The following is a 26,312-nucleotide window of genomic DNA, read 5'->3' on the forward strand; positions in this document are numbered from 1 at the left end:
TGGTTTGCCTCTCTATCCTTGGTTATTTTCTTTGCTCTGAAGTCTACTTTGGTATTAAGTCCACCACTCCTGCTTTACTGTGATTAGTGTTTACATGTTTACATGTAACACTAGTGTTACATGTGATTAGTGTTTATCTTTTTACTTTTTAAAGTGCATAGTTCATTACATTTGAATGAGTGTCTTATAAACAATATAGTCAGGTCATTAAAACAAATCCATTCTGACAATTTTTGTCTCTTAATTGGTCTGCTTAATCATTTATATTTAATATGATTGTTTATATATTTGGGTTTAACTCTACCATTTATTATTTATTTTATTTCTTCCTTTTTATTCCTCTGTTTTTCTTTTCCTGCCTCCTTTTGGTTTTTTTGAATGTTTTTAATATTTCATTTTAGTTTGTCTATTGTATTTTTTACTATGTTTCTTTATATGGTTTATAGTTTGTTTAGTGCTCTAGGGATTACAACACACATACTTAACTTTTCATAGTCTACTTAGAACTAGTATTTTCTACCTCAAATGGAATTGAGACAACTTACTACCATATAGGTCTGAAAAAATTCCTTAAAAAAAAGGTGGATCATTGATTAACTATGTATTGCAGACCCATCCTTATAACTCTTATTTCTTAGAAAGACATTACCCAATACATAAATATCTAATCAGTTATAAAGTAGATAACATATTTTATTCTAAAGTCTAAAATAATTATAATGTAACTATTTTAGAAGTGATGAATTATATTTTAAATAATTTGATGTGTGAAGAGTAGAGATTTATTAATATTGAACATATCTATGTGGATAAAATTAAATTAAAATTTTATTTTCAGGGTGTTTTTTCCCCTCCAAATGACTAAATAAATGAGTGAATTAGCAAACACTGAACATAGAAAATAAGTGACAAATTAAAACTTGTTCACAGAAAACCTATTACTTGTGATGCTACTTATAATTAGTTTCTGGAAAAAGAAAATCACCCAATCATTGTTTTTTCTACATAATTAATGAACAAAAATGTTGTCTACCTCTTAATTTCTAACAATATTTTAGAGCAGGAATGAAAGGGTTACTTTTATTACAACATTACCAGGTAATATTCATATTCTACTTTTTTCATATTTTAAGTGCTACTTCTCGACAACTGTATGAAGTAGATTTTCATTTTACATGTGAGAAACCCAAAATATGAAGTTAAGTAAGTTTTTCAAGTTCATACACTGTTTTTTTTTTTTAACATCTTTATTAGAGTATAATTGCTTTACAAAGGTGTGTTAGTTTCTGCTTTATAACAAAGTGAATCAGTTATACATATACATATGTCCCCATATCTCCTCCCTCTTGCATCTCCCTCCCTCCCACCCTCCCTATCCCACCCCTCTAGGTGGTCACAAAGCACCGAGCTGATCTCCCTGTGCTATGTGGCTGCCTCCCACTAGCTATCTATTTTATGTTTGGTAGTGTATATATGTCCATGCCACTCTCTCACTTTGTCCCAGCTTACCTTTCCCCCTCCCATTATCCTCAAGTCCATTCTCTAGTAGGTCTGCATCTTTATTCCCATCTTGCCTCTAGGTTCTTCATGACCACTTTTTTCTTTTTTTTTTTAGATTCCATATATATGTGTTAGCATACGGTATTTGCTTTTCTCTTTCTGACTTACTTCATTCTGTATGACAGACTCTAGGTCCATCCACCTCACTACAAATAACTCAGTTTCGTTCCTTTTTATGGCAGAGTAATATTCCATTGTATATATGTGCCATATCTTCTTTATCTATTCATCTGTTGATGGACACTTTGGTTGCTTCCATGTCCTGGCTATTGTAAATAGAGCTGCAATGAACATTTTGGTACATGACTCTTTTTGAATTATGGTTTTCTCAGGGTATATGCCCAGTAGTGGGATTGCTGGGTCGTATGGTAGTTCTATTTTTAGGTTTTTAAGGAACCTCCATACTGTTCTCCATAGTGGCTGTATCAGTTTACGTTCCCACCAACAGTGCAAGAGGGTTCCCTTTTCTCCACATGCTCTCCAGCATATGTTGTTTGTAGATTTTCTGATGAAGCCCATTCTAACTGGTGTGAGGTGATGCCTCATTGTAGTTTTGATTTGCATTTCTCTAATAGTGATGTTGAGCAGCTTTTCATGTGCTTCTTGGCCATCTGTATGTCTTCTTTGGAGAAATGTCTATTTAGGTCTTCTGCCCATTTTTGGATTGGGTTGTTTATTTTTTTAATGTTGAGCTGCATGAGCTGCTTGTAAATTTTGGAGATTAATCCTTTGTCAGTTGCTTCATTTGCAAATATTTTCTCCCATTCTGAGGGTTGTCTTTTCGTCTTGTTTATGGTTTCCTTTGCTGTGCAAAAGCTTTTAAGTTTCATTAGGTCCCATTTGTTTCAAGTTCATACACTTTGAATGGAAGATGCAGGATTTAAACCTGAGTATTTTGGCTTCAGAACCACAGTCTGAACTGCCATATCATCTGGTCTCTAGAGGAGAGGGCAGTAGTATTATAGTATTCTTATCTTGACAATCTTTAGAATATAAAACTATTGTAAAAAAGAAGGCCAATATATTATGTGGTGTGCATGTGTGTGTATATGTATGCACATATGTGTATAATTTTTGCTCAGAGTAACTCCCAAATTTGGTTAAGGATTTTTTAATTGGTTCCATAATGGGAAAAATATCCCATTAGGCATTAGTACATTTTAACACTTTGATGTTTACTTTCAGGCTTCACTTTGATCTCTTTACACATAGATGCATATACAAATAGCATGAGACAACCATCAAGTGCTGAATGCCACCTCTGAGAAAGGTCACAAGATTACAGTCTTACAACTTTAATGAGCACAATCTAAGCTGGCAACATTTTGCATATCATTATGATCTCTTTGTAAAGTGGATCTTTCCTTGTGCAATATTCCATTTTTTTGAGCTTAAGAACTACTGTACACCAGTAATCAAAATTGTTATTTTATTCTTTTATGCCTTGTTTCTTTCCCACTCTTCAAATGTCGTTTTCTGTAAAACTGGTCTGAAAAGAAGGTTCGACAAATCAAATTATTGAATGTTGCAATGTTCTGAAAATCAAAATCAGCTTTGCTGATTATAGAATGTGCAAAAGGTATTTCCCATTAGAGAAGTATGCTTTTCTTATTCTGCAGTAGAAAAAAAATGAAATGTGTTAACTAATCTTTAAATAATTTAAACATTCATACATGATGTGGAATGTCTTGATGAGGAGTGCAAACTTTGCGTGGGAAAATGTTTTGTGTGCTTTGTGACAACAGAAGGTAGATTTTCTTCAACCATTCCTTATAGAATTCTTGTCTCTTTCTAGATATCGACAAAACAAAAAATGATAGCTAGTCTCTTTGTAGCATTTAAATAATGATTTATTAAGATTTCATTTTTTGTTTTCTACCTATTATTCCTCTAACTCTCCCTTAATTATTTTAGTGTATTCTTTGTTGCAACTTTAAAGATTGGCTTTAATTTAAGGGTGTACCCAATGCCATGGAAGGAGAGTTTCCAGAGGTTGGTAGAGTTATGCAACTTATTATTTTAATAGGCATTTAGAAAACGAAATCTTGGTACACATTCTTATGTACACAAATAAGAGTTCTAATATTTTATGTGCTCTAAAAATATGATAATGCTGGAAAATGCATAGCAATGGTAGCCCCAGTTAGACTGACCTTCCATGATAGCTACACTGGCTGCAAAGACAGTCTGTTTACATGGCCTCAAAGAACCTCACTTACCACACCACTGCTGAACCCTGAGCCCCAGTGCTTTCATCAGTGTTATTATAATCCAGTGAAATCAAAGATGAAGTTATGTCCATAAAAAAAAAATCACACCTATATATATATGAATAGATCTGACTTCAACAAAAAGAGCTGGATTTTATGCAATTTTCCCTTGTACCAGAGAGACAAAGGTGGAAAAGTAATTTATGTTAGGAGATTGAGAGAGACAGCTAATCTGATCTATGATTTTGTTTTAATATAAATCATAGATTGCTAATAATAGACACATCATTTCTTGGTGTAGATTTATTCTCTTTCTAATGTTTTCATCAGGGCTTTCAGCAAATATGCTCTTCTTCACTTGATTTCCCAGTATACTCCTGGTTCAGTGACTTACATAATATGAGTTATTTAAATTAGTAAGAATTATTAATGAGTAAGCAATCTTGATATTTCCCCCTAGTCCTCAGAATAATGCACGTTATTTCCCCTCTGTTTTAAAGAAAAGATGGAAGATGTGGATATTCAGTTGAACAGCTCACCCGGATAATACTACATGACAGTCAATAAGGACCTTCAAAAAATACGAAGGAGTACAAATTCTATCATTTCCTTTGACCATTATTTAAATCACCAAATAGTAACTGACAGCATTTTAATTATAGATATGTTTTATACATATATACATATATATGTATATATATATAAAATAACTTCTTTTCTGGCAATAGTTGGAAAAATCAGAACAAAGCAGAAAAATATACATGCAGATTTTAAAAACTGACAAAGCTGAGACAACTGTTACGTGTTTACGTAGGCCAGAGTATGACCACATGCTGCTCTGTACTAGGAACACAAAAATGAATAAGGAGTGATTTCTGTTCTGGAGAAGTTGAGGAGGTGGGGCGATGGGGAGACAGATGTATGAACAATTAATTTGATAACTGTAGATATATCAAGTTGAATGGAAGCACAGAGGAATTAATTGGTTATGCAGGCTGGATAGCTGGGAAGGATAAAGAGGAAACATACAGAAAAGCACAGAAGTCTGAATGTTTATGTCAATGATCTGAGGTTGGAGAATCATCCTCAGTGTGCCTGAAAAATAGAGTGTGGGAAACAGAGGTGAAAGAAAACCCAAGCAATGGATTGTGAAGACCCTGGTTGCCAGGCTGAAGGGACCTTGCTTTATTGGAAAGGATGAGACACAGAAAGAAGGGTGGCTGAGACGTAAAAATTGGTTTTGTTAAAAATACTGAACTTGAGTAACAAAAATATATCAAAAATATCTACATGATGTGGAATGTTTACTGACAAAAGTTTACATCAGATTTTATTTTATTTTGGACTACATGGCTTTTCATTACCACCACCCCCCCACACACACAATAATTCACTTTCTACTTTCAAGCAGATAAAGGTTCATTTAAAAAATACAAGTTTACTTTTCTTGACTGACCAATTTTGTGACATTTGCACATGAAATGAAATAAAAAGTTTGGCCACAACAAAATATTGTTTCCACATTAGCTTTAGACAGGAAATTGACATGGATTATTCAACAACTATATACAAAGTTGAGACAGCAAGATATTTTCAAGGAAAAAAATTTCTCTTTATCAAGAAACATTAAACTCTTAAGGGAAATGAACATATGTTCCAAAACCATAACTTTGTCCTAAAGAGAATTTTAAGAATGCTAGTTTTCCCATGATGACGTTATCCAGAATTTTAATTCCCTCATTAAAAGAACATTTGCCATAATTAGGAAACAAATCAAATAATCAAAGCATTTAGAACAAGATAAATTGAGGTTTCCGAAAAGAAAAAAATTAATGTGCTTCAGTAGATATTTGAAGGCCTTTTTGTATACATGCAGAGCTTTAAAGGGAAATTTATTCAGATACTTACGATGGTAAGTAATGCTCACATGTAAGTATATTTCATTCCAAAAATAGCACTGTTTTTGTGGAAGTTTGGAACAAGATTAAATAATTTAATTTAAGACTTAGAAACATTTTTGACTGAACAACCAAATCCTCTCTCTCTTAAAGAAAAGGGGTGGGGGGAGAAAAAAGTAGGATTTGTCAGAACAAAATAAAGTCAAAGATCACAAGGATGTATATGTGTGTAAAAGGAAAACCTTCAGAATCCTTCTGCAGCCCTAAAGAGCTCTAATATGAATTTGGACATCGGCCAATGGGCTTGCCATTGGCAAGGGTGCTCTGTGTCTAGACATCTACACAGGTAAGATTCATACTGTTGTATCCAGTGTCACACCTCACAGACCTAGCAAGTAAGTGCAAACCTAGCACGTAAGCGACAACAATCACACTCAGAGACTACTGCTTGGGTAGCTGGTATTTCTTAGTTTGTGTCCTGGGCAGAAAGCGCCGTTACAGAACTCCCCTGTCAACTCAGACATGGTAATCGTTCTTTCAACAACAATTTGAGGGCTTCTGTGTTTTGGGTGTTAAGGAGAAAGCTGTAAACAGCACACACAAGGATCCTTCTCTCAGATAATTTATAAAAGAGACATTAATGAAAAAGTACAGAAAGAAATAAGGTAATTACAGATTGTGACAATTGCTGTGAAGAAGATCAACAAAGTGATGCCTAAGAAAGTAATCAGGGAGAGGCTGCTTTAGAGAAAGTAATAAGAAGAGTCAATAAAAAGTTCCAGTTGAGTCAAAGACCTAAGGATGAGATTGTGCTAGACATCTCAAAAGCCATGGAAGAAGAATTCCAAGGGAAGGGCAATGCCCCCGAAGGGCAAAAGGACTTTTCATTTATTCAACAGGTATTATAAACATTTCCTAAATGCCAAGCTCAATGTCAAATGTAAAATTCATGTCCTTGATCTAACAAGGTATTTTAGAGAAGTAGGGAGACACATATGTAAGCTAGTCATTGGTGAGTTAAGGTGGTAACGTTTGGATTGAGAGATTCAGGAAAATGCTACATTTTATTTGGGTTGAGGGGAGAAGGGAGAAAGAGGAAAAGCAGCTAGCTAGGAAAGAGTTAAAAATATTGGTGTGCTACCAGCTGATTCTGTTTGTTTGAACCAGCCAGCTAGCAGGCAGGTTGAGTAATTGTCTTCTGTTATCTTCATTAAGACCCTGAAGAAGCAACATAATGACCAGTCATAGATTCAGATTATCTACAGGTATCCATGGCAACAAGTACTAATTGGCTTGCCCTGGGTTCATCTTTTCTGAGAGACTGTTGCTCAGATACGTCTTGGTAGAATTTCTAGTCCAGGAAAATTTAAGTGAAATGACTGAAAAGAAACTCATGACCTGATAGCTTTTGTCAGTAACTTTCCTAGGACATGCCTGGTGCAGGGAGGACTCATTATTTTGGCCATGTTCTGAGACTATGGGATGGCACTGATGTTATTTATGTTTCAGTTTAGCTTCTGTAGCTCACATGTCATTTGAGACAGCTTGACCTCTGAGAGTCAGATGAAATTGGCTAGATGCCCCCTTCCAGTGTTGGCTGAAGACCAGGAGACCAAGCAGCAGAGAAGGCTTCCAGGGAGAAACGTGGCTAAACATTTTTCCTAAACTTTTTTTGTCTCAGAGACTTATTTTGCTGAAGAAATTTTCAGGAAATGGCTCATTTAGTCATTTTGAGAATTCTCATCCTTTTCCTCATCTAGTTGTTTCAGTGAGGACCAATAAGCACACAGGCATTTGTGTGTCACCAACTTTACTGAAGCCACAGGTAATGGAAAGGGACGTTACACCTCAGCTTTAGATCTGTTGAGTTGAATATCCCACTTTCTGTTTCTGTGGAGTCTCTTGGGTATTTCCATCAACTCAGATTCTAAGCTTTTACCCCGTTTCTTGTCTCTCTTCTTTTCTTCCCTTTTTACTGCCTAACTCCAACAAAATGCTGTAAAAATGTTTGCTAAAATTGCTCTGTCAGTCTGGGCTTGGCATTACCAGGATGGGTGGCTGTTGGGATGGTGTGACTCAAAAGGCTTGCCTACCCCAGGGTATTTCTATCATCGGTCAGACAAGAGTATCTGCAGTCCTCACTATTACAGGCATTCTTTTGTCTTATTCCTGACCTCTGGAAGGGCCTTTTTCATCTGAGTCTGTCTCCTGAAAGAAGGAAACCTCATAACCAATTTTCCTGCCTCATTAGCCACTAATTTTTTTTTTTTTAAGTGCAAAGTAGTTCTCCATATTGGTTGGAGACTGGGGACAGATAGGTAGAGGAGTGGGAGAGTCACATAGTCAAGCTACTTCTAGGAAGGCAGCATGATCTATTATGAGTCAACCTTGATAGCTGGGGCAAGAGTGAGGGTGTGTTCAGGTACAGGACAGGAGCTTTGCAGGCATAGAGTGGAAGGAGGAATTCCGCTCATGTGTGTGGCACGTAAAGTGCAGAAGACAAAATTTGTTGGCTTTCCAATTTTGCTCAAGGCTGGCTCTTATTCTATAACTCGGACTGAATCAGTGGCCCTGCCTGGCCTTAGAGGTATTTTGCAGACAGGCTCCCCTGTGATCTTGATGAAGTGAAGTAGCTTGGTTAACTCTATTATAGCTAGGGGCAGGAATCTAAATATAAAGTTTGCTGCCTTGCTTTTCATTTGCCCTTAAAAATTTTCACAATCAATATAATCTATAGTTTTTTCCCTCCAAAAGGACTCAGTAGATCACTTTACCTCCTTGATATTGATTTACTTAAAATTCTAGTTTTAAAAGAGGGAGGTTAGTCCTTAGTCTTCCCAAATGCAGCAAAAACAGTTAGTGAAAAATGTAAGGGATACAAATTAAAAGAATACAGATTATTTGGTATCTTATTTATCTTCAGAACATTTAGCAATTCTCTTCCTTTAAACAAAGAATCGTTGAGATTAAGAAGCAACTTATGTATAAATTTCTGATACTGATTTTAGGATTTTTAAAGTTATGGTAATTCTGTTTTGATTTTTCCATTGTTATAAATTTGGGGAAAGCTAGTACTGATTATTTATTTAAAGTAAAACAATCATTTCTGAATTTACATCTAAAAATTTAAAACATACTGAACAGTATAAAAACAAAATAAAAAGTGCCTTGAATTATCTACCACTACTCAGGTAACTGCACTGATAACTACTCAGAATTATCAATTATTAATATATTGTTCTACTTCCTTCTAGTGTTTTTCTATTCAGACATATTAAAGCATATACGGATATACACTACCGTACTTATATACGGTATATGTGTATATGTTTATACCTAAACCAAATTTGTCATATGCTGGATAGTTTTAAATGATACTTTGTCACCTAACAATATGTCATTGAGTGTTCTTCAAAAACATGAATTTTGAGGCATGCAGAGGGTAAGAACATATAGATGCACCACATTTTATTTTACTATCCTATGTTTTAGAGCATTTCAGTTGTTTCCAATTATTTGTTATTAGAAATGAGACTACAATGAATATTTTTGTTCATAAATTTTCTACTCACTTTTGAGGGAATTACTGGATCAAGTGTCATGAATGACTATTTTTACTTTATTTTTTAAATTGAAGTATAGTTGATACACAATATTATATGTTACATGTGTACAATATAGTGGTTCACAATTTTTAAAGGTTGTACTTCACTTACAGTTATTGTAAAATATTGGCTATATTCCTTGTGTTGTACAATATATCCCCATAGCTTATTTTATTTTATTTTTTTTCCCATAGCTTATTTTATACCTAATAGTTTGTGCTTCTTAATCACCCACCCCTATATTGCCCCTCCCCACTTCACTCTCCCTACAGGTGACCACTAGTTTCTTCTCTATATCTGTAAGTCTGCTTCTTTTTTGTTATATTCACTAGTTTGTTGTATTTTTTAGATTCCACATATAAGTGATATCATACAGTATTTGTCTTTCTCTGTCTGACTTATTTCACTTGGCATGATGCCTTCCAAGTCCATCCATGTTGCTGCAAATGGCAAAATTTCCTTCTTTTTTATGGCTGAGTAGTATTCCATATGAATGACTATTTTAAAATAATGTTTGGTGCATATTTTCAGGTTTCCCTCTGGAAGGGATATATCAGTTTCTCCCTTCATAGTGTACAAGGGTGCCATCTCATTGTATTCTCATTGACACTGGGGAATATAATGCTAAGAAGAACTTTGCCAGTTTGCTGAGCAAAATGATCTCTAATTGTTTTAATTATTTTTATCTTTTTTATCTCTGATTGCCACATTGGTAGCTCCATAAGACATATAATTTTCCCTTCTTTTACTTTAACCTTGAAAAACAATGGTAATAGTTGCCTTGTGGGGAAATTGGGACATCTAAATATGTATGAACATGCTATATAAATATTAGGAATTATTATTGTTTTTAAGCCACATGGCAAGAATGAGAAATCTTCATTAAGTGAGAGTGAGTTGTAAAGAACATGCTTCATGCTTTGCTGTCCTCATCTGAAACAGAGGCCCTTGGTGCCCATGTTGCATTTACTCAGCTGTCTTTTGATTTTAACCACAGCTGTGGTGGACAGACCGTGGAAGCTCAGACTCTTCTCTTCCTGACAGGATCTTGCTGCAAGCACTTGCATCTGTCTCTCTGTAGTCTTCCCCAGACCCTTCTTCAATGCACGGGCCCCCCATCTGGCTCACATTGGGAAACCCAGAGGTGCAGGGATGACGGAGGGATTCGTGTCCAATGGGAGATGGGAGCCAGTGGGAAAATGTTCCACTCTCTCATCTTTCAGATGATCAGTTCTGGGAGGCATTTCATGAGTGCTTTCTCAGCAGTTCTGGCAGAATCCCACTCTTTTTTTTTTTTTTTTAATTTTATTTATTTATTTATTTATTTATTTTTGGCTGTGTTGGGTCTTCGTTTCTGTGCAAGGGCTTTCTCTAGTTGCGGCAAGCAGGGGCCACTCTTCATTGCCGTGCACGGGCCTCTCACTATCGCGGCCTCTCTTGTTGCAGAGCACAGGCTCCAGACGTGCAGGCTCAGTAATTGTGGCTCACGGGCCTAGCTGCTCTGCGGCATGTGGGATCTTCCCAGACCAGGGCTCGAACCCGTGTCTCCTGCATTAGCAGGGAGATTCTCAACCACTGCGCCACCAGGGAAGCCCCAGAATCCCACTCTTGATGCCTATAGCAGAGACTTCATTAAAGCACCATCTCTCTAGTGGTTTTCCTCCTTCCCTGCCTGACTCTCTTTCCTCACTTCTGCTTCCTGAGATCAGCTTCCAAAAAAACTTAACTGTAACCAAGTCCTTATTCTAGGCTCTTCTCTTAGGGGAACTCTAACTAAGGCATCATCCTTTTGCCTTCTTCCCCAGCAATGCTGGACTTTCCCCCTTCCTCTGTAGAACATACAGTTAACTAACTCAGCCATTACGTCCTGAGAACTACCCATGTGGCAGACAGTACTGTTGTGAGGGATGTGGATGCAGACTCAGATGCTGCCGTCATGGAGCGACATTCTAGTGGGGCAGGCAGAAAGTGACGCAACAGATAAGCTGTCTTCATGAGACTTCATAAATTCCAAGGAGAAAAAAGTAAGGGAGATAGGAAATGTCTGGAGGAAGGGGTGAGTTGTAATTTTAGATAGTATTTCTAGGGGAGACCTTATTGAGGAGGTCTCATTTGAATAAAGATTGGAAGAAGGTGAGGAAGTGAACCATGTCAATATCTGTAGTAAAAATATTCCATCTGAGGAAATAGCACATACATGGACCCTAAGATGGGAGCATGCCTGGAGCATGTAGGAATGTTGGGAAGCCCAGTGGGGCTGAAGCAAGTTGAAGGAGGAGTAAACTTCACAAATGTAGCTAAAATGTAGACTTCCCACTCTAAGATGGTATGGTAGGCAGAATAATATCCTTCCCAAAATGTCCATGTCCTCATCCCCCAAACCTCTGACTATGTTATATTCCATGGCCAAAGGGAGTTTGCAGTTCTGATCAAGGATCTTGATGCCATTTGCAGCAACATGGATGGACCTGGAGATTATCATACCAAGTGAAGTAAGTCAGGCAGAGAAGGACAGTTACCATATGATGTCACTTACGGGCGGAATCTAAAAAAAAATGAGACAAATGAACTTATTTACAAAGCAGAAACAGACTCACAGACATAGAAAACAAACTTATGGTTACCAAAGGGGAAAGGTTAAGGGGGAGGGATAAATTGGGAGTTTGGGATTAACATATACACACTACTATACTTAAAATAGATAACCAACAAAGACCTACTGTATAGCACAGGGAACTCTGCTCCATATTCTGTAATAACCTAAATGGGAAAAGAATAGATATATGTATATGTATGACTGAATCACTTTGCTGTACACCTCAAACTAACATAACATTATAAATCAACTATAGTACAATATGAAATAAAAAATTTTTTAAAAGAAAAAAATTAAGGATATTGAAATAGAAAGATTATCCTGGATTATTTGGAAGGGCCCTAAAAGTAATCACAAATGTCCTTATAAGAGAGAGGCAGGAGCGATTTGAAGATCCTACACTGCTGGTTTTGAAGTTGGAGGGACGGACCACGAGCCAAGGAAGGCAACACCTCTAGAAGCCAGAAAAGGCAAGTAAGAGATTCTCCTCTAGAGCTTCCAGAAGGAACGCGGCCCTGCAGACAAGTTGATTTAGCACCATAAGACCCAGTCTTGAAATTCTGACCTCTGTAACTGTAAGATAATAAAATTTGTGTTGTTTTAAGACATTCAGTTTTTTTTAACATCTTTATTGGAGTATAATTGCATTACAATGGTGTGTTAGTTTCTGCTTTATAACAAAGTGAATCAGTTATACATATACATATGTCCCCATATCTCTTCCCTCTTGCCTCTCCCTCCCTCCCACCCTCCCTATCCCACCCCTCTAGGAGGTCACAAAGCACCGAGCTGATCTCCCTGTGCTATGCGGCTGCTTCCCATGAGCTATCTATTTTACATTTGGCACTGTATATATGTCCGTGCCACTCTCTCACTTTGTCACAGCTTACCCTTTCCCCTCCCCATATCTTCAAGTCCATTCTCTAGTAGGTCTGTGTCTTTATTCCCGTCTTGCCCCTAGGTTCTTCATGAAGTTTTTTTTTTTCTTAGATTCCATATATATGTGTTAGCATACTGTATTTGTTTTTCTCTTTCTGACTTACTTCACTCTGTATGACAGACTCTAGGTCCATCCACCTCACTACAAATAACTCAATTTCATTTCTTTTTATGGATGAGTAATATTCCATGGTATATATGTGCCACATCCTCTTTATCCATTCATCTGTCGATGGACACTTAGGTCACTTCCATATCCTGGCTATTGTAAATAGAGCTGCAATGAGCATTTAGGTACATGACTCTTTTTGAATTATGGTTTTCTCAGGTTCTATGCCCAGTAGTGGGATTGCTGGGTCGTATGGTAGTTCTATTTGTAGTTTTTTAAGGAACCTCCATACTGTTCTCCATAGTGGCTGTATCAATTTACATTCCCACCAACAGTGCAAGAGGGTTCCCTTTTCTCCACACCCTCTCCAGCATTTATTGTTTGTAGATTTTTTGATGATGGCCATTCTGACGGGTGTGAGATGATACCTCATTGTAGTTTTGATTTGCATTTCTCTAATAATTAGTGATGTTCAGCAGCTTTTCATCTGCTTCTTGGCCATCTGTATGTCTTCTTTGGAGAAATGTCTGTTTAGGTCTTCTGCCCATTTTTGGTTTGGGTTTTTTGTTTTTTTGATATTAAGCTGCATGAGCTGCTTGTAAATTCTGGAGATTAATCCTTTGTCAGTTGCTTCATTTGCAAATAATTTCTCCCATTCTGAGGGCTGTCTTTTCGTCTTGTTTATGGTTTCCTTTACTGTGAAAAAGCTTTTAAGTTACATTAGGTCCCATTTGTTTATTTGTGTTTTTATTTCCATTTCTCTAGGAGGTGGGTCAAAAACGATCTTGCTGTGATTTATGTCATAGAGTGTTCTGCCTTTGTCTTCCTCTAAGAGGTTTAAGTGTTTGGCCTTACACTGAGGTCTTTAATCCATTTTGAGTTTATTTTTGTGTATGGTGTTAGGGAGTGTTCTAATTTCATACTTTTACATGTACCTGTCCAGTTTTCCCAGAACCACTTATTGAAGAGGCTGTCTTTTCTCCACTGTATATTCTTGCCTCCTTTATCAAAGATAAGGTGACCATATATGCGTGGGTTTATCTCTGGGCTTTCTATCCTGTTCCATTGATCTATATTTCTGTTTTTGTGCCAATACCATACTGTCTTGATTACTGTAGCTTTGTAGTATAGTCTGAAGTCAGGGAGCCTGATTCCTCAAGCTCTGTTTTTCTTTCTCAAGATTGCTTTGGCTATTTGGGGTCTTTTGTGTTTCCATACAAATTGTGAAATTTTTTGTTCTAGTTCTATGAAAAATGCCAGTGGTAGTTTCATAGGGATTACACTGAATCTGTAGATTGCTTTGGGTAGTAGAGTCATTTTCACAATGTTGCTTCTTCCAATCCAAGAACATGGTATATCTCTCCATCTGTTTGTATCATCTTTAATTTCTTTCATCAGTGTCTTATAATTTTCTGCATACAGATCTTTTGTCTCCTTAGGTAGGTTTATTCCTAGATATTTTATTCTTTTTGTTGCAGTGGTAAATGGGAGTGTTTCCTTAATTTCACTTTCAGATTTTTCATCATTAGTGTATAGGAATGCAAGAGTTTCATGTGCATTAATTTTGTATCCTGCTACTTTACCAAATTCATTGATTAGCTCTAGTAGTTTTCTGGTAGCATCTTTAGGATTCTCTATGTATAATATCATATCATCTGCAAACAGTGACAGCTTTACTTCTTCTTTTCTGATTTGGATTCCTCTTATTTCTTTTTCTTCTCTGATTGCTGTGGCTAAAACTTCCAAAACTATGTTGAATAATAGTGGTGAGAGTGGGCATCCTTGTCTTGTTCCTGATCTTACTGGAAATAGTTTCAGTTTTTCAACATTGAGAATGATGTTGGCTGTGGATTTGTCATATATGGCCTCTATTATGTTGAGGAAAGTTCCCTCTATGCCTACTGTCTGGAGGGTTTTTATCATAAATGGGTGTTGAATTTTGTCGAAAGCTTTTTCTGCATCTATTGAGATGATCATATGGTTTTTCTCCTTCAATTTGTTAATATGGTGTATCACATTGATTGATTTGCATATATTGAAGAATCCTTGCATTCCTAGGATAAACCCCACTTGATCATGGTGTATGATCCTTTTAATGTGCTGTTGAATTCTGTTTGCTAGTATTTTGTTGTGGACTTTTGCATCTATGTTCATCAGCGATATTGGCCTGTAGTTTTCTTTCTTTGTGACATCTTTGTCTGGTTTTGGTATCAGGGTGATGGTGGCCTCATAGAATGAGTTTGGGAGTGTTCCCCCCTCTGCTATATTTTGGAAGATTTTGAGAAGGATAGGTGTTAGCTCTTCTCTAAATGTTTGATAGAATTCGCCTGTGAAGCCATCTGGTCCTGGGCTTTTGTTTGTTAGAAGATTTTTACTCACAGTTTCAATTTCAGTGCTTGTGATTGGTCTGTTCATATTTTCTATTTCTTCCTGGTTCAGTCTCGGAAGGTTGTGCTTTTCTAAGAATTTGTCCATTTCTTCCAGGTTGTCCGTTTTATTGGCATATAGTTGCTTGTAGTAATCTCTCATGATCCTTTGTATTTCTGCAGTGTCAGTTGCTACTTCACCTTTTTCATTTCTAATTCTATTGATTTGAGTCTTCTCCCTTTTTTTCTTGATGAGTCTGGCTAATGGTTTATCAATTTTGTTTATCTTCTTAAAGAACCAGCTTTTAGTTTTATTGATCTTTGGTATCATTTCCTTCATTTCTTTTTCATTTATTTCTGATCTGATCTTTATGATTTCTTTCCTTCTGCTAACTTTGGGGGTTTTTTTGTTCTTCTCTCTCTAATTGCTTTAGGCGTAAGGTTAGGTTGTTAATTTGAGATGTTTCTTGTTTCTTGAGGTAAGATTGTATTGCTATAAACTTCCCTCTTAGAACTGCTTTTGCTGCATCCCAAAGGTTTTGGGTCGTCGTGTTTTCATTGTCATTTGTTTTTAGGTATTTTCTGATTTCCTCTTTGATTTCTTTAGTGATCTCTTGGTTATTAAATAGTGTACTGTTTAGCCTCCATGTGTTTGTATTTTTTAGAGATTTTTCCTGTAATTGATATCTAGTCTCATAGCGTTGTGGTCAGAAAAGATACTTGATATGATTTCAATTTTCTTAAATTTACCAAGGCTTGATTTGTGACCCAAGATATGATCTATCCTGGAGAATGTTCCATGAGCACTTGAGAAGAATGTGTATTCTGTTGTTTTTGGATGGAATGTCGTATAAATATCAATTAAGTCCATCTTGTTTAATGTATCATTTAAAGCTTGTGTTTTCTTATTTATTTTCAATTTGGATGATCTGTCCATTGGTAAAAGTGGGGTGTTAAAGTCCCCTACTATGATTATGTTACCGTCCATTTCCCCTTTTATGGCTGTTAGTATTTGCTTTATATATTGAGGTGCTCCTATGTTGGGTGCATAAATATTTACAATTGTTATATCTTCTTCTTGGATCAATCCCTTGAGCATTATATAGTGTCCTTCTTTGTCTCTTGTAATAGTCTTTGTTTTAAAGTCTATTTTGTCTGATATGAGAATTGCTACTCCAGCTTTCTTTTGATTTCCATTTGCATGGAATATCTTTTTCCATCCCCTCACTTTCAGTCTGTATGTGTCCCTAGGTCTGAAGTGGGTCTCTTGTAGACAGCATATATACGGGTCTTGTTTTTGTATCCATTCAGCCAGTCTATGTCTTTTGGTTGGAACATTTAATCCATTTACATTTTGGGTAATTATCGATATGTATGTTCCTATTACCATTTTCTTAATTGTTTTGGGTTTGTTATTGTATGTCTTTTCCTTCTCTTGTGTTTCCTGCCTAGAGAAGTTCCTTTAGCATTTGTTGTAAAGCTGGTTTGGTGGTGCTGAATTCTCTTAGCTTTTGCTTGTCTGTAAAGCTTTTAATTTCTCCATCAAATCTGAATGAGATCCTTGCTGGGTAGAGTAATGTTGGTTGTAGGTTTTTCTCCTTCATCACTTTAAATATGTCCTGCCACTGCCTTCTGGCTTGCAGAGTTTCTGCTGAAAGATCAGCTGTTAACCTTATGGGGAATCCCTTGTATGCTATCTGTTGTTTTTCCCTTGCTGCTTTTAATATTTTTTCTTTGTATTTAATTTTTGATAGTTTGATTAATATGTGTCTTGGTGTGTAAGTCATTCAGTTTGCAGCAATTTGGGGACCTTTAAAAAGCAACATAGCTGATTAGTGCTGCTCTTAGATCCAGTCAAGAGGATCGCTACGCTATGCCTTATTCTTGCAAGGGCCCCACTCTGAAGGACCTCTTACCATAAGATAAAGTGTCCATGGGGCGGAGGGAATGTGTGCATCTGAGGCCGTGCCCTGCCTCTTTGGACCACAGTATCCTGGAATTCCTGCTTACATATCACTGAACCTACTTCTAGTGTCTCTGCCTGTGCTCGGATTGGATTTCCTGGGAATCAGATTCTGAGGAGCTTAGCATGCAGTATGTTTAGAAAGGAGTGGTCTTGAGATGGAAACCTGGGGAAGCTCGGGGAAGGAGGCAGGATTGGGCAGAGGGAGAAGTTGAGCTGTGTTACAGGTCCAGCAAAAGTCTTAGCTGACTGCATGGGAGCTCGGGACCTCGAATTGGGCCAGGTCAGGCAGGCCTGTATAGTCTCACATCAGTCGGTCATTGAATGTGGGATGCCCGTGGAATGAGCATGACCTTGGGTGAGGCAGCTTTTTGCAGCTGAGCAATCCTAAAGAAGCTAATAACAAAGAATGATCTATCTGCCTGCAGCACTCCCGTACGATGGGGCAACAAGTCTTTCATTGAAGGGGGTCTTGGAGTCACATCACAGGGCTCACTATGGCAGACCCCTTCCTCGAGTCTGTTATCAAAAGAGGAGATAACTGCACTGGCACACATACCCTGCTCCCAAGTGTGGCCAAGGGGAGGCTGATTGTGGGGTGTGGGGCCTTGGGGTTGAGCTTCAGGTGTTGAGCTGGGATTTCTACATGCAAGTTTATGAAGGTCTTTGAGGTGTGGCATGGAGTGGGGGTAGGAAGGAATGGAGCAGGCCTCAGGCCAGAGGCTGGGGGCTGGCTCTTCCCTCACTTCATGTTCTGGCAAAGTACCCCAAAATGTTGGAGAATTCTAAATTTGAACCTGGCCTCCCAGGTTGTCATGCAGGAGGATTTGTCAAGGCAGAAGAGTAGGACTTATTTAATTTAACAGTGTATTAACTTGATTTAACTCTTTACAAATCTTTTAAAGATAGATGCAATAGGGGCCTCCGTTTGTACTCTTGCTCTGAGCCCTGCAAATGTGGGGGCTTTAGCTGACCACTTGTCCCTGTTGGATCATTTCTGGATAAAGTCAGCAGAACTTTGCGTGGCACGAGATTCACTTTGGCATACCTTGTGAAGTAAAAATTTTCCCAATTGAAATCCTTAAATTTAATTTTTCATATGATAATTCAGTGTACTTGGCTTAGAAAAAGATAATGGGGCATAGAGAACTTCTCTTTAGGAATTATGGTCATATTCATTTCACCCATTGGAGTCAGTCACATGGTCCCCATTGCCTTTGCTCTGATGCATATGCTTTGCTATTTTTACTGGGTCGTTTTCCAGTGTCCTGTGGGCCAGTGAGAGCCATGCTGGGAAGCAATCACATTTTCATGGCAAGACAGACCTCCCAGCTGCTAAGCTCCTTTAGGGTAAGAGAGGAGCAGCCCTTGTTAAGATGGAGAGACCTTTCTGGAGACATCTATCCCTTGGTGCACATGGACCATTTCCCATCTCAGCTGGAATCCAATCTAAAGTAGGTGGTTTATTCCCCTTTACTGTCTCATATAAACTAGAACTCTTGCTCACTTGCTCTTCGTGTTTCTAGTAGACATGTATCATTTTTGCCTGTCCTGAGACACTTCCCCCTTACTTTATACATATCCCTCCCGCTCACTCCATGGATCTGGGAGAGCTGTCAACCACAGTGGCCTGCTCTTCTTCCCCTGCTTGGTAAGTGGGGGAAGGGAATGTATGTAACCCTGGCACATTTGGATAATCTTTGCCAGGTCTTTAACTTTGAACAGAGTAACAACTTAGGCTAAAGGTGGTTAAAACTGACTTGTTCTAGAGGAAGCATCCAAAAGAGACATGTTACTGCTACTGAGCTCTCTTGGGCTACCCTTACCTATCCTTACTTAAGCTTGCTGGGTTGGCTTTCTTTCTGATTTTGTGAGCTACCCAGAAACTTTCTAATAAGTTCTTCTGTTTATCTAAGTTAGCCAGAGTTGCTGGCAAGGAAAGAGTCCTAAGTGTCACAGTATTCTTTCCATTTGGAATGTCTTCCCCCAACACAACCCTATTTCCAGCTTCATGCCCTACATCTAGCCCATTTTACTTTCTTGACTTGGTGGGATAGCCTACTATTTCCCCCTAGAATTTTTCCTCGCTGATTGCCCGGATGGCAAATCAGAAATTACTCTAATTTACTGTAGTGAACTTTCAATATCAGAACTACAGTTGGATTTTTCTCTCCTAGTATCTCTGTTAGCCCAGTGTGATGATTAAATCTAGGAAACTAAAACTCATAGTGCTTTATGCTGATGTTGTTTGCTATCTGTAACCTTTAGAAAGTCCATAGATTGGACAAAATGCTAAAGTAAAATTAGAGCAATGTTAAATTGTTCTGTTTCAGGGTAGTGTGTGTATCACAAATTGATTGTCACAATAATTCTCTTTAATAAACAACAACAATCTCAGTGGGGTACAGCAATAAGTGTTTATTTAGCTTCTAGGTCTGCAGGTTCAGCCGATCAGCCCTGGATTGGGCTCATTGCATGTGTTTGCAGTCAGCTATAGGTTGGGTAGGGGCTCTGCTGAGCTTGGCTAAGCTCTCTTCCACGTCTGGGTGGCTTCTAGGATGGTCCTGCTAGGATGACTGGGACAACTAAGCTCTGGCCCTTGCATCTCTCCTTCTCCTCCTGGTACAAGAGGGCTTGCTGGGGCATGTCCTTTTTATGGCAGTGGCAGAAGTAAGCTCAGTCATGCAGGTGCCTTCCATGCCTTTGTTTGTGTCACACTCATCATAATCTTATTGGCCTAAAGTGGGTCAAATGTCTGCGCACAGGATGGGAGATTGCTATAGAGTTACAGACAAAGGGTATAGCTATAGGGATGAATGACAAACTCGGGCCATTATTACCTTTGATCTACCACAGGGGTACACTTTTTTTCTTTTTTTCCCTTGCTTTCCTGCATTTTATGATCTTTCTACAATGAAGCCTACAGTTTGTTTAATAAAGGAAAATTTCCAAACTAGAACAGATTGAAATTTGTTGAAAGCTTAGAAAGAACTGTATATATTATGTACCTTTGGCTAGTCCATTGGCTAAATAAAGTACATAGTAATTTATTACAACTTACCAAAGCAACTAAACTGCTTGAGTACTCACGTTATTCTCACATTGGGTAAATACATCTTTCCCTGTTTCTATTCACTGTGACTAGAGCTGGTAATTGAGTGCTGAAATTTATTTCTCTTATAGATTTGAATGTACCAGTAATACTCTGCTGAGGATTAAGTGCTGTGTGCTCTCTTGCTAGGGACTGAACCCAGTGAACTGCTTATTTCTGTAAGCTATTTACAGTGAGTTTGGAATTTCATAACACTAGAAGACAAAGCCTGAGAACCTACTCATTTATCTTCTTTTTACATCAACTTTTTCGTGTCCAAGTGATTGTCATGCTTTTAGAGGGACATGAAGTGTGTAACTTAGGTTTAATTGAAGAAGTTCATCGTTTTTACATTGTACGTTATAGCTGAAATGTTCAGATTCTGATCATGGAACAGAATTTACCATGACTGTGGTTCAATTATCAAGTCTGAAAGAAAGGCCACCTCCTCAGAAAGGTCTTTCCAGACTATCCTGTAAAATATCTACTCTCTGCTATTATTCCCTAGCTCGTTCTTGTTAGTTTATTTCACACAGCTACCACCACTAATAGTTATTTAATTATTTGACACTTTGTTTTCCCACCTCCTTCACCTGAATGTAAGCTCCTCAACAGCAGGGATCATACCTGTCCTGTACCTAGTGGCACTCCTAATGCCAAGCACAGTGCCTGGAATGACATGTGTGTTATATGAAGGAAGAGCCATCATAATTTAAACATTTACATTTAAGAACCATATGTGTTAATTACCCAACTCATAATTATTTTTTATCTTACAGTTGTAAAATAAAAGAAACAAACAACACTGGTTTTCTCTTGCTAAAAATAGTTGCATCTCTGCTAGAGGCCCCATCCAACAGTACCTTCAATATACACCTGATTAATTAGAATTAAGACCAACTGTTTGGTAGCAATGGTGGTTATAGGGTCAGAATCAGAAGTACCGATGACTCTCAAACATTCACAGTGGAACAGCTGTCTGGGACTCATGGACATTGGTGAACAGGCACAATAAACCTTCCTGATTCTGAGGAAAATCTGTAACTTGGAATCTACTCCATAAAATGTCGCTCCATCGTACAGGCTAACTTGTGGGGACATGTTCGTGTGGGTGTATTTGCATGGTTAAGATTACGTGAAGATAGATGAAAAGGTCACAAGCTGGGTGGCTTAAACATAGAAATTATTTTCTTACATTTCCGGAGGCTAGAAGTTTGATCAAGGTATCTGCAGATTTGATTTCTTCTGAGAGCCATGAGGGAAGTATCTGCCCCAGGCTTCTCTCCTTGAGTTATAGACGGTCTTCTGCCTGTGTCTTTACATGTCCTTCCCTCTGTATGTGTCAGTGTCCAAATTCCTCTTATAAGAACACTATTCATATTGGATTAAGGCCCACCCTAATGACCTCTTTTCAACTTAATTATCTCTTTAAAAAAATTTTTTTTAATTAATTAATTTAATTAATTAATTAATTTATGTTTGGCAACATTGTGTCTTCATTGCTGCACATGGGCTTTCTCTAGTTGCGGCGAGCGGGGGCTACTCTTCGTTGCGGTGCGCAGGCTTCTCATTGCGGTGGCTTCTCTTGTTGTGGAGCACAGGCTCTAGGTACGCAGGCTTCAGTAGTTGTGGTGCGTGGGCTCAGTAGTTGTGGCTCGCAGGCTCTAGAGCTCAGGCTCAGTAGTTGTGGCGCACGGGCTTAGTTGCTCCATGGCATGTGGGTCTTCCCAGACCAGGGTTTGAACCTGTGTCCCCTGCATTGACAGAGGGATTCTTAACCACTGCGCCACCAGGGAAGCCCCTCAACTTAATTATCTCCTTAAATAAAGGCTCTATTTCCATGTACAATCACATCCTGAGGTTCTGGGGTTAGAACTTCACTGTATGGATTTTGGGGAGAACACAATTCAGCCCATGACTACTGGTCTCCAGCAAAGTCTGTCCCTCTTGATATTGTGCAACCAGTTCCACATAGCACAAGGGCCATGGCCCCATCAGCAAGAGGAGTTTGTCTAAGCAAGTGGATCTGGGCTGAGACTCTAACTCCTACCTGTCCAGAGAAATGGCATCTTCTCAAAACCCTGCTGAGTCTCCCAAATCTGCATATCTGGTCCTTTCCATTGGCCCCTGAATGCATATTCCAGTTGCCCTGTATCTTAGTCTGCATGGGTGGTGACTGGATATTCTGCTTAGCTCTTGACAAACTTCTCTCCTTTTGATGGAGGCTCTCACCTGGGGTTGAGCATCAGAATCACTTCACCTTCTCTTCTAGAGCTTCTTCAGTAAAGAGGAAAAGGAAAAGGTATAATTTCTAGTAAAACAAACAAAAAACACTAGTTGAGCCTTACCTCATCACCTCCCTAAGCAATAATAAAATAATAATAATGATAGTACCATTTACTGACTACTCACTAAATGCCAGTCATACCTCTACAAGGTAGATACCACTTCTATCCATGCTTTTTTGGATAAGTAAAGTAAGTCTTAGGATGTCAGAGTAGATTATTTACTAGTCACACAACTAATAAATAGTTGACATAGTATTTGAACTTGGTTATGACTGAAACTTAAGCACAGTTTGTTATACTGTTAGCTATTCTCCCCTAACTTGCATCCATAACCAAGTAGTATCTCCTAATCCAGGTAGACTACTTTCTGGCACCCTTCCCCACTTTGCCAGACCATTTGGAATCCCAGCATATCTTGAGGAAGATGCCTCCATGATAGGACACGGCTACTGGCTTCTGTAAAAGGTCTAGCCCTCAGCCTCTGCTGTTCTCCTTTATGTTCTTGTATCTGGTTTGCTACATCTTGTCCCACTGCCTATGTTTTCCATTTTAAAGGCCATCTTCTAAAACACCTATAAAATATTCAAGGGAACTAAAATTTTCATTTACAAACCAATGAGTATTTTGTGCTATAATCCAAAGTTCTTCCAATAGTCAACTCTTAGGAAAATCTGGCTCTTAATGCAGACGTGGATTTTTTTTATAACATTTTTATTGGTGTATAATTGCTTTACAATGGTGTGTTTCTGCTTTATAACAAAGTGAATCAGTTATACATATACATATATCCCCATATTTCTTCCCTCTTGCGTCTCCCTCCCTCCCACCCTCCCTATCCCACCCTTCTAGCTGGTCACAAAGCACTGAGCTGATCTCCCTGTGCTATGCGACTGCTTCCCACTAGCTATCTATTTTACATTTGGTAGTGTATATATGTCCATATATGCACTACCACTCTCTCACTTTGTCCCAGCCTACCCTTCCCCTCCCTGTGTCCTCAAGCCCATTCTCTAGTAGGTCTGCATCTTTATTCCCGCAGACATGGATATTTGCAGCAGACTTCTGCCCAGTTACAATATTGGTAATAGAAAAGCCTTTTTAACTCGACACCTCATAATATGCCATTGCAGGAAAATGTTTCTTGGCAGTTTTCATAGAATCTTGTCTTTTGCACAACAATAAAAGACAATTCTCCATTTTTGTGGAGCTATTTAACAAATTGAAATTCTCTTTTTACGTTTGAGAGGACAAAAAAGCAGTTAAGGATATTTGGTTTGTGATGATCACTTACCCAGCTGGTGAAAACCAAAGTTGTTTCTTATGCAATAACTACTGCATTTTAAATAAGTGACAAAGATGAGTCTCATTCTATGCAAAGATAAATACTTGTATGAAAATCGAATTTTTGTAAATGGAATTACATTTTGTAAATGGAATTACATTACAATACCCATAAATTACTTATAGGTTTTTTTTTCTGTTAGTAGAATATCTCTTTTATATAAATAATTGCTCAATATTCACTAATATAAATTCAGATACTTAATTACAATAGGGAATTCATTTGGAACATATACAGTATACATATAAAGTACATATAAAGTACACATATTTATAACATAATTTTGGAAAGAATAGAAGGAATGCATGTTTGTAAAAGACACTGCTATTTCTAAACTTGTAGACGTAATGTTTGATATTTGAAAAGTAAATGTATTGAATTATAAAAAATATATATTATTATTGCTTAAGGTGGGCCGAAAAGAGAAAACAGAAAACATAGTTTCTTAGCTTCAGTTAAGGACAAATTTTATATTTTTAGTCAAACATTCCTACATTTGTTCAGCTTGTTTCTTAGGAAATTTCGACTTGTTTATTAGGAAGTTTTACATGAAGAATTTTATCCTCTATCACATGCTATCATATTACATAGTTGTTACTGTTTATGCCCTTGAAAATCATTCATGTTCATTGCATTAAGCAATATTCTTTTTCTCTTTAACTGCTAGGTAATTATTCTACTGTTAGTAGACATTTGGGTCGTTAGGTTTTGGTGATTATGAAGAAGGTTGCTAAGAATTCTTGTGTTTTTTTTTTGGTGGACATATACATTCATTTCTCTTGGATATATATGTAAGAGTGGAATTATTTGGTGATAGTATATGTTAGGTATATAAGTAGTTTTAATAGATACTATCAAGTACTATTCCAAGGCAAATTTATTGTAGCAATTCACACTCTTACCAAAAATGTATGAGAGTTTTACTTGCTCCATGTCCTTGCCAACACTTAGAATTGTTAGCCTTTTCGGCATATGAAAAGATGCTCACATTGCTAATTATTAGAAAAATGCAAATCAAAACTACAATGAGGTATCGCCTCATACCAGTCAGAATGGCCACCATCAAAAAGTCTACAAACAATAAATGCCAGAGAGGGTGTGGAGAAAAAGAAACCCTCCTACACTGTTGGTGGGAATATAATTAGTACAACCGCTATGGAGAACAGTATGGAGGTTCCTTAAAAAACTAAAAATAGAGCCACCATATAATCCAGTCATCTCTCCTGGGCATATATCTGGAGAACATTGTAATTCGAAAAGATACATGCACCTCAATGTTCACAGCAGCACTATTTACAATAGCCAAGACATGGAAGCAACCTAAGTGTCCATCAACAGATAAATGGATAAAGAAGATGTGGTCTATTTATACAATGGACTATTACTCAGCCATAAAATAGAATGAAATAATGCCATTTGCAACAACATGGATGGACCTAGAGATTATCATACTAAGTGAAGTAAACCAGACAAAGAAAGACAAATATCATATGATATTGCTTATATGTGGAATCTAAAGAAAAATGATACAAATGAACTTACATACAAAACAGAAATAGACCCACAGACATAGAAAACTTATAGTTACTGAAGGGGAAAGGGGGGATAAATTAGGAGTTTAGGATTAACATATACACACTACTATATATATAATACATAACCAAAAAGGACCTACTGTATAGCAAGGGAACTATACTCAATATTTTGTAATAACCTATAAGGGAAAAGAATCTGAAAAAAAAAAGATATGTATGTATAACTGAATCACTTTGCTGTACACCTGAAACTAACACAACATTGTAAATCAACGATACTTCAATAAAAACAGAAAAACAAACATAAAAAACAAAAGACAAAAAAAGAATTGTTAGTCTTTTTAGCTATTGCCATTCAGGTAGGTGTTTAGTGGTATCTTATTTTGGGTTTTAATTTGAACTTCCCTATTGAGTAATGTTGAGCATCTTTTCATATGCTTATTGGCTATTTTGATAGACTCTTTCGTAAAATCCCTTTTCAAGGTTTTTGACTGTTTTTAAATTGAAAATCCCCCTTTTTTTAAAATTGAAAATTCCTTTCTGTTTGTACTTGGGCAAATTAGGGGAAGAAATAGTCACTCCTTCATGGGCGGAATTTAATTTTTTTGTGTATTGATTTATTCCCAGAGAACTTTAAACCTTGCTGCACTTTGTGTTCATCTTTGTATACATTGTGGATTTTGACTCTGGTTCTTAACATAGTTTTCCTACCTTAATTTTAGTCCCCCAGATGGTATTGTTATACTGTCTGCTATCAGAATGCACAATAGCATTTTGGATGGGTATATAAATTACATATTCCTACAGATT

At 37.4% G+C, this 26,312-nt stretch overlaps 1 protein-coding gene across 11 annotated transcripts in view; it reads left to right on the plus strand.

Annotated features, from left to right (window-relative positions):
- Positions 1 to 26,312, plus strand: part of LOC309660103 (uncharacterized protein) — a 293,525-nt gene that overhangs the window by 113,707 nt on the left and 153,506 nt on the right. The gene's annotated exons all lie outside the window — the stretch shown is intronic.

This window comes from Balaenoptera physalus (genome assembly GCF_965194825.1).
Source record: "Balaenoptera physalus genome assembly, chromosome: 4".
Lineage (NCBI taxonomy): Eukaryota > Metazoa > Chordata > Mammalia > Artiodactyla > Balaenopteridae > Balaenoptera > Balaenoptera physalus.